Raw genomic sequence first — 8,184 nt, 5'->3', positions numbered from 1 at the left:
AAAACCCTAAAATTTTGGGTTCATTCGAGTCCTGAGACTATTTGCTATGTTATCTACTCGTTCGTCATACTCTGAATTAGATGGGTTTCAAAACCCTAATTCCTTTGAACCTAGTCAAGTTTCTGAAGTTGCTTCACCTGTTGCTCGACTGAATTTCAAAATCTTTTATTTCTTTATATGATTCTGACTTCCTGCTAAACTCTATAAGGTTTTTTATTTGACCCTTTTTGCATGCTATTTGATACTCTCTCTTTTCTCTATTAAACTACAAGAAAAAAGGCCTTTAATGGCAATAAATATTCATTTTAGCGGCAATAGCTATTGCCGCAAAAACTTTTACCGGCAATTAATTATTTGCCATTGTATCCAGCGTCGCTAAATGATTTAGCGGCATTTGTATCAAGTGCTGGTAAAGGTCCCAAGAATTGCCGCTAAAAATGAAGTTTTTAGTGACATTTAGTTACTGGCAATTACAATAACCACTAAAATTGCCCATTGATTAGCCTTTTATTCTGCTTTAACAATATTTATATATGTTCGGTAAATATCTATTTATTATTGATAAACTTTAGTTTTTAATAGCTATTATAATAGCAACTAAATTTATATCCAGATTTGCAATTATACTACTAATATTAAACATCCTTTTTTTGTATGCGATGCCAACATCATTATTATGTTACTGATTCAAGAAATCATAAAAATGTTTCATTAAATTCATAAATATCCAAAAAATGTTAATACATAAATTTGGAGTATCTACTCAACGAAATAATATATTGTTCCAATCCAACAATAGTTGTTTCTCCTTCTACAAGTCTAGTTTCATACAGTGTCAATTTTAGCCTCCAAGGCACCATCATATTTAGATGTGGTAGAACAAAACATTTATTCTATCAATAGTTATTTTTTTCCCACGTGAATCAGATGATACCGGTCATTATCTATGGTGTCTTGAAAACGCTAAACAAGCACGTTCAATTCTTGATGATTCCAGCAAGTTGCATCTATCTGACAGTGACTTAGTAGCCACATCAATTGTGGATTGTCGCTTCGAAGCAAACTACACAAAAAAAGTTGTTATAAAACATGCCACATCTAGTCATGAAATTTTTTTGCATATATGCAGTCGAAGTTAGATGACGAAGGCAAAGATAAACCTTGATTCTCTTCAACTTCGTATTCTTAGATCTTTTTTCATTGAGCATCACATGTGACTACTTCCTGGTAACCAACAAAACACACATTCAGATACGAAAAAATTGAATTCAGTTTTTGAAAAATATATGATAACAAATAATGCACAAATAATTAACTTTAAGGATGTTGCAGCCTACTCAATCATGCAAACTCAGTGCATGTACAAATGACCAAAATGAATGTCTGAACTATGAATACAATCGTCTTTACATCAGTTTTCAATTGTGGAAAAAATATGTAGCTACTAATGAATTATACAAACTATAAAAATTCAGTTACGCTTGCCATATATATTAGATGCAATTCCAAATTTATTTATTTTCCACGCACAAAAATCACACTATTACATCACCTACCCAACCTTCTAATTTCAAGAACCATCAATACTCCATCATTTCTTAATATCTAATAAATTTGAAGAGATATTCCAAAGCAAAAAATGTTAGATCTCGAAATTTATGCACTTCAAGTGGAATATAAATGATACACTGACCAATAGAAGGCTTTAAAAAATATTCGCAGTAGATATTACTTCACCGTTTAGAATCAAGAACTAATATTTCCATCATTTTTTATTCCTTGGCAATTTCATGTTTTAAAGATCTCTCACAAGAAAATGCATAGCCTATCTTTTATTCTTTAAAGCAAAGAAGCTTTCTAACCAAAGATGATGGAATCCCACCTTGACTAATTTAAGGACTTTGAATACTATAGAAAACCAAAAGCCTTAAGGTTCTAGCAAGCCTAATATAACTCATGATCAAATAATTTCAAGCTTCTCAAAATACGAATGTCGTCAAATTGATCTCATCTTTCAATATCGACAATAATATGTTTGTTCAGGCCCTATAGAATATTGTTCAAAAGTACCATTGAAGTTGAAATTTCAAACAAAACCTATCGCGTCTCAATAGAAAAACCAATTAGTTAAGTGTAAGATAAAAAATAAATGACTGCATGTTGTATGAAAACACAAGGCAGAAGAAGGTGCTTATGAAAATGAATTCATACATGAGCAGTTCAGAGCCTCTTAAACATAAGTTGGTGAAATCGTGGTAATAACAATAGAAAATATAATTGCATCCCGCATCAAGAAATAACCATATCCATTGCATATTAAAAAATAGACATGGAAGGAAAGAAGCCATCCAAGATCAGTTATCGTAACTTATCATTAGAATCCTGTTATCTTTACAGGATTTGTTCTATCATTTGCTAAATTGTCCTGCATCCTATCTGGCTTGTCAAGTGATAAGCATCAAGACTGCGAGATATTTAACTCTAATCTTGAATGTATGAAAAGTAGCAGTTAATAGGTAAAGATAAATAGGAGTCCATCTTATAACAAAAAGATATTTGTCAATCAGTTGTAGAAAGAAATTAACAGGGATTCATGGAAACATCAAGAACAAGTTTTTGATCCATTTTTGAGCAATGTAAATGAACAACTATTAGATAGTTAAAACTGAAGAAGCTTCTTTCAGATGCATCAAACTGAATATTCATATAAAATAGTGTCGCACTAACTTTCTCTGCATAAATAGACCAATTGAAGCTTTTACACCAGATAGAGTTCATCGACATCTATATTAGTATGTTGACCAATTCTTTTTACACTAGCAGAACTATTAGCAGTTGTTGTAGCTATCCAACAGTGAAGGTCTACTAGATTCTGCTATACAAAGTACTACAAAGTGAATAGATACTAAATTGTATGTTACTGAACATCACAATAGGCTACAATAATATCCATATTGAATACTAACAAAGGCAATTATTGGTAATTAAACTATACTCACAACAAGAATTTTAAATGCATACTTGAGTTTGTGTGTAGAGTGTACGTCTTCAAGAGATTTCAAGTAACATCCCAACACTGCAAATGTAATTATCAAATTAAATTTTCGTTTTTCATAAGATTAAATTCACGAAATTACACCTTGAATTTCACTTGTTGTTTTTAATCATTGCATCATAATATGGATAAATTTCGACAAATGAGAAGCCAATATAGATCAGTAATATAGAGTATATCGGACAAAATAAAGAAAGCTGATAATTAATAAGGCTTACTGTAGAATAAAGAAGAAGCAGATAAGTTAAAAATTAAAGTATACTTTTAATTTTGAATAGTCATTAAAACCCAAGTTCCTAATAAGTGATAGAATCGATATTCAGCGCTTATTTAATCTAATCGACGTAACTATAAAGGCATAATAGGAACAGTTCAAGAAGTTTATTTACAAGATCCTATTTCTACGCTTCATAACGAAAGAGCCATCCATAGAGAAGAAAATCAAATCTAGAAGGAAAAAAGATAGATAAAGAGAAAGAGTAGAGAGATATTACCGGGTGATAGTGGCCGACTATAGTGCAAGATGAGATGGGTACTGACGATCTTGAGAGGGGAGGGAGGATCTACTCAATTTTGTGCATCTCTGTAGTAGAGATTATAATTGTGAAATTTAGAGTGAATGTATCCAGGCGAAAATATTTCATAGGGAGAAAAATAGAGGGAAGATTAAAATGAATTGTTAGGAGTAACTTTTTGTGACTATTATTTAAATAGCTAGTAAAAAATCACTCTTTTCAAGCAAAAGTTAAATTGCGGCAAATATTTGTGTTTATAGAATAAAGTAGTGTCAATTCTTTAATTGCCGCTAAATAATTGTCGCTAAAGGCTTTTTTTCTTGTAGTGTTACTAAATTACTAAAATTGGCCTATGTGACTACCATGTTTCGGTAGTCCACTACTTACTGATTTTGTGATTGCGTGACACTTTTCTTTGTCATAGATTCAGCCTTGCATGCCTAATGTTTATGCACTCTTTATATGCTGAATTTTCCTCTGAAATGACCTTCAATTATGGACTGATTTCAAACCTCCTTGTGTAATTCTAATTGACTCTTTCTTTGTTTTACTGATTTCCCTATTTCTTGGACCAATTTGAACACTTTCCTTTGAACTTTCGATCCCTACCTTTTCTACTCAATTTGATTAATTCCCTTACCTTGATTACATTGGTATTTGATTCTTACAGACCTTAGAATCTGATGAACCTAGTCTTTATTACCTATTGTGTATTTGTACTATGCTGAAGATACTTCCTTATTGGGCATATTCAGTCTTATGTGATTTCTTTTCTTATTTGACACTTGCATGTTACTGTTTGATTTTAACTCCTTAATTAAAGGAAGCTCTTATACTGATTGATTTTAATTGGTATACAGTTCCATAATTATTTTCTTGCCTTATTTTTCTGCCAATTTTCACACTATAAATACCCTGCTCTTTTATTACATAGAAAACACACTTAGTCTGAAATCACTTACATTCAAAAACATTATCTTGCTTTACTACTTATACTGTGGCCTGTCTTCAAAGTCCTGCTACCTGCTTTTACTATATTTTGCTTCTCTAAACTGGTATGTTCTATTAAGATTTCAGCATCAACAACCATATGTTTATCTAATACTTTTGCCTTCATGTCTGCCTACTGCTTGTGATCAATTCAGTACTTATTTTTAGCATGTTGTAATATACTTCTACCTGTTTTGAATCTATTGTGTGTCCTAAACCCCTACCCCGATATGTTTGATATTGATGGCTTGTTTGAGGCATGACAGTATTAAGCATTGTTGTCTATGACTCAGACTTGATTCCCTTGGCATCATAGCCTTTGTGTTATCATTATGTGTTGTGTTTTATGGTTGATTTTGTAAGCATAACAACAATCCTTATTGTTGTGCATGCCCAGAATTAACTAATGCCTAAGTACATAGGCTCTCTGCAAGTTCCCAACCCCTGAATCCCTTTTGTATGAAATTATCAACTTGTTTATGTCTGTCTCTCAGCAACTCTTTCCCTCTCCTTTATTCCCTCATAACTCTATTTCTTCACTTGCACTCTCTCTTAGATTTAAGTTCTACCCCCCTCTTGTGAGCCTTGCCTTGGAACCCTCTGAGCTCCCTCTGAACTTGGACACTTGAGGGCTGGCCCTTCCACACTGTACTTGTCCCTATTCTGGTAATACAATTTGGGTGTGAGCACTGCCCGGAGTCTCATTAAGGCTCTTAGGGAACTCTGACACACTCAAATTAGAGAAAGGCTTTGGATTAATGGTCTTTGAGTTGGTTTATCTTGTAACTTAGAGAGGAAGTCAAGCCTCCTTCGGTTGTACTTTCTTTGTATTTTTTCTTTCTGATGTAATTTATTCTGGTTTGTAATAAGTTGTAATAAACACTTGGGGTTGGCTAGTGAAAAAGGGTGGGTGACTATGCATGCAAATGGTAGAAATTATGCCTATAAGACTGTTCTCTGCATATTCAACTACATATAGAAACCATGCCTGTAGGACTGTTCTAATTCTGCATATTCATCTTACATATATAAATCATGCCTATAGGAATGTTTTAATTTCTGTATACTCAACTACATATAGAAACCATGCTTATAAGAATGTTTTAATTTCTGCATACTCAACTACATATAGATACCATGTCTATAAGGCTTCTACATATAGATACCATGTCTACAAGGTTTTCTGCATTTCGACACTACATCTATAAGGCTTTAAAATCAGCAATGCATAGAAAGAATGCCTATAGGAATTTCTAAATGAATCTGATTCGCTTCACTTAGTGTTGGCTATAAAATCAGTAATGGTAGATGCTATCACCTGCAGAATCTGCAACCAATTTATTTAATTTTGTGCATTCTGCATCTCTTTTAATAATCTGAGTCCCTCACTTAGACAGTTTAACAAGCATGCATATAGGATCTCAAATAATTCATTCCAAGTTTTACTGTCTCATTACCTTCTAAATTCGGTAGATATCATACCTATAGGACCCCATCTAAACACTTAGGCAATCCTTAGAGGCATAATTGAAACTGAATCTGCTTCTATTAATTATTACAACCAGCAGACAAGCCTGATTTGGACTTTTTATCTGAGTTATGCAATAAATTAAAACTGCCTCAACAATCTCATCTCCCTCGTTTTTAATGTTTTTAAATCAGACCTAAACAGTACGTGCAAGACATGCTATTTTATGTGTTTTGATGAGGTATACATGAGCCTCTGTTTGTTTATATGTTTCCCCCAAACATGCATATGTGTTTTGTATGTCGCTTTAGAATTTTTACCTTTAAAACTCCAAATAAGCCCAACATCCCTCCCTTTTAGGATTAGTAGTCCTAAGTGCCTCCGGGACTGATAGAAATGGGACGGGTAATAGCATGCAATAAGTAATCGAGACCAATCCGCGCTTTAATACCTTAACGGGGTGGGAAGGGTAGAAATGGATATGATGACCATGTGATAATGTCATGTGTAGCCCCTCATTGAGGAGTAATTACCGGACATTGTGTGGGGTGATCCATATTTTTAATAAACCTAGGACCCCCTTCTCTTTATTCTTTAGCATTTCAATTCTTTCTTTTAAAAACTCAGCTTTTCTATTTGTTCTTTCAAACTTTGTTTACTTTCAAACCATTATGTGAAATTCCCTCTTATTTAAGCCTTATTTGTATACATTTTAATTGCACCAAATTCACAATAATTGTCTGGCCGGAAACCACACTAGTGGATTCTGAGGGGGTGCCTAACACCTTCCCCGTAGAATAATTTCAAGCCCTTACCCTATCTCTGGTTATTCAAATCAAACTCTTTTGGTGTCCTAATGCACCTTAAATCATTAGGTGACAACTCTTTAAAATTCAAACCCAGTTCCCAAAAGGAACGAGTTGTCCTTCCAAATGTCATAAACACAATTTCGCAAGAAAAATGGGGCGCGATAACTGTTATCGAACAGTTGGACTTTGTTGCTTTCAGGAATTGTAGCTTCTTCATCAGGTAGTTCAATTGGAGCATCTGATTGCACCTCTTCGAATACCTTACGACAACCACTATGTAACATTTTGTCGAAAACTGATTGATTATTGTTCAAATCAGCTACAAATTGAGTGATAGATACATGTGTATATGCGCTTTTCCATGCTACTTTAACAGGAGAAGTTTCATCCACTGCTTTGGTGAAAACTCCAGTAGACATTTCATCGAACACATGCTTCGCCTCTGAGTTTCCAACTTTGAGTGCAGATTCTAACCCATAGAAGTTGGAATTATGACTCAAATCAGGTAAGAGAGATACATGTGCTTCAGACTGATACAAAGTAGCATAACTAACATAGCTACGATAAGCTAGGGACAGATCAGTCACACTCCTATTGGAATCTGCGAAGGTCCGGTTTCGAAATCGCAAAAATAATTTCTCCTTAAAGTGATTCCAATCGTAGAACTGTTTGTTACGATATAGCCAATCAAACCATGCGAGGGCCTCACCTTCAAGGTAGAAGTAAGAAAGAGGTAACTAGTTTTCCTCGGAGAAGCCAAGGAATTTGAAGTACCTCTCTGCTTGATAAACCCAGCCTTCTAGGTTGCTGCCGCTTAATTTATCAATTACTACAGCTGCCATTGGAGGTCGGATCGATGAAAGCATCAATGTATCAAACGGAATAACACCCAAACCAACTATCTATATTGATTCACTGAACGGACTTACAAATAACTAGAAATTGCAATGAAACAATAAGGGATAACATAGAGAGATGAGAGGACAGAATACACCATAGAAGGAGATGCAAAGCTTAGGCAGAAAGAGACGAGAAGTATAGCTTTTCACATAACATTTTGGCTAATCTCCCAAACCCAGACGATAACCCCTTTTATTCACTTAGTCACGTGCCTTCTTAACCTGGATCCCAGACAAATATCTTGTTGGTCTTTCTAAATCTTGGACCTTTTCGTGGTTTAGCCCATGGCCCAATAGCCTCTGTCCAGATATTTGTCATATACACATTACTTGAGTTATCTTGGTTCACAACATCCTCACTTCAATTTCATAAGTTCAAGATGCTCTAAATCACACAATTATGATTCATAAGAAATGTTTTGGACTTTGATTATTCTATAGTTATTAA

At 34.1% G+C, this 8,184-nt stretch overlaps 1 long non-coding RNA gene across 1 annotated transcript; it reads right to left on the bottom strand.

Annotated features, from left to right (window-relative positions):
* Positions 1 to 925: 925 nt before the first annotated feature.
* Positions 926 to 3,687, bottom strand: LOC107796530 (uncharacterized). Its single transcript, XR_001650426.2, has 4 exons — positions 3,550 to 3,687; positions 3,022 to 3,076; positions 1,161 to 1,224; positions 926 to 1,063 (listed from the first exon to the last, which is right to left on the bottom strand). It is a non-coding gene; the product is annotated as an uncharacterized LOC107796530 (long non-coding RNA).
* Positions 3,688 to 8,184: the final 4,497 nt, after the last annotated feature.

This window comes from Nicotiana tabacum, chromosome 3 (assembly GCF_000715075.1).
Source record: "Nicotiana tabacum cultivar K326 chromosome 3, ASM71507v2, whole genome shotgun sequence".
NCBI lineage: Eukaryota > Viridiplantae > Streptophyta > Magnoliopsida > Solanales > Solanaceae > Nicotiana > Nicotiana tabacum.
The sequence above is the reverse complement of the archived record's forward strand: the minus strand, read 5'-3'. Positions and strand labels throughout refer to the sequence as shown.